The sequence below is a fragment of the Ovis aries genome, chromosome 23 (assembly GCF_016772045.2).
Source record: "Ovis aries strain OAR_USU_Benz2616 breed Rambouillet chromosome 23, ARS-UI_Ramb_v3.0, whole genome shotgun sequence".
Classification (NCBI taxonomy): Eukaryota; Metazoa; Chordata; class Mammalia; order Artiodactyla; family Bovidae; genus Ovis; species Ovis aries.
The window spans coordinates 29,327,254-29,328,898 of record NC_056076.1 but is presented as its reverse complement, the minus strand read 5'-3'; the positions used below and the strand labels follow the sequence as shown (position 1 = coordinate 29,328,898).

Genomic DNA, 1,645 nt, shown 5'->3' with positions numbered 1-1,645 from the left:
TGTTTATTTTTCTTATACATTGCTAGATGTCTCTAAAAGTAAACTTTTGTGATCTAAATCTTTAAATATCATGTATAGGCTTTTTAACATGTATTACAAAATTGATTAAAAGATTTGTGATGCCCATAAGAAATATATCAAAGGATCCATTTCTTCACAAACTTGATATACGTGAATATCACAAATTTTATCTCTCTGCAAAATTAATAAAAATATATACAATTTGATTATTGTAATTGAATTTTTTTATACAGTGAGGTCCCATCATTTTGTACATATAATTTATTTTTGTAAATTATTAAAAATATGATTTTATTTTTTAAATAGAGATGTTAGTACTTTTATTGCTCTTTAAACAAATACATCTCAAATATATTAATGAACTAATACTTTTTTTTTTGCTTGTTCAATAAGTTTGTTATTGTATTATCTGAAAAATCTTGATAGAAAATTGTGGTTTGGTTTAACTCTCAGCAGCTCGTTCCTGAGCTCTAAGGAAGCTTGCCTTCTTCTGAGCTACCCGATCTTTCTTCTGGGCAAGTGACATTTTGGGACGGTTCCACCTCTTCTTTTTAACTTCTTTCTTAGGCTTCTTCTCATACACTGGATTCTCTCGTATTGCAGCATGAGCTGTCTTATACATCTCCTCCATCATGTCTGGAGTTCCATTGTTCATGTACTGAGAGAACTGTTTCTTGTAAGCATCTTCATCTTCTTCAATCAGGTAACACATGTAATCTGCCACGTTTTGCCCCATGATGTGCTTTCGGTGTGCCTCAGCACTGAATTCTTTGCTTTCTGAATCATAACCGGGGAGCCGTTTGGTACTATGAGGGATAGACAGGCCTCCATCGACAGCTCCCTTCAGGGCCCCAAAAACTTTATTCCCGGTAGTAGTTCTGGCAAGTCCTGCATCCAAGTAACAGGTGAAGGCACCAGGTTGACCATCAATGCTTTCCACATTGTATTCATCGCCAGTCACCTCGACTTGGCCTTCATAAATTTTGTCCATACCAAACCTATTAAGAAGCCTGCGGGCCAGCAGCAGGCCAGTACAATATGCGGCAGCATAGTTTGTCAGGCCAACCTTCACACCGTATTTTGGGAGTTCGTGAGCATAAGCTGCACAAACTATCATATCTCCTTCTGTACGGGCATAAGCAATCTGGCAAATGATATCTCTGCTCGTTAACGAACTATCATTCTGTCTTTAGGTGTGTTGTACTTATTTTTATCTTGAATTACCAATCATTTCCGAGCATAGTAGTCAGTTTTGCCCTCTCGCCTTCTTCTGAATTTCACTTGGTATCTCTTGAAGTAGGCCTTGTTCTTGACAACTTTAACAAACCCCATCCTGCAGAACAGAATCCCAACTCCGTGGCTTGCCACAGAGCTGCAGAACCAGCACAGCTCCGGGGGGTGGGGGTGGGGGGGGGGGGGGGAGCTGAACTAATACATTTTAAACCATTTCCCCAATTTTTATTTCTGTCTTAATTTTATTCAGAGTACCTTTTGACATACATTCATGAAATAATTATTGAAATCTTGCCCTGGATTTCACACTGTTCTAAGCCCTGTGACACAGACATGAAAAACAGTAAAATAAATAAATAAATAAAATTTAAAAAAAAATCTGGCCTTTCTG

The 1,645-nt window shown here is 37.6% G+C and overlaps 1 pseudogene; it reads right to left on the bottom strand.

The window, feature by feature from the left end:
- Positions 1-433: 433 nt before the first annotated feature.
- LOC101119690 (large ribosomal subunit protein uL18-like) lies at positions 434-1,408 on the bottom strand (annotated as a pseudogene).
- Between the last annotated feature and the right edge of the window lie 237 nt (positions 1,409-1,645).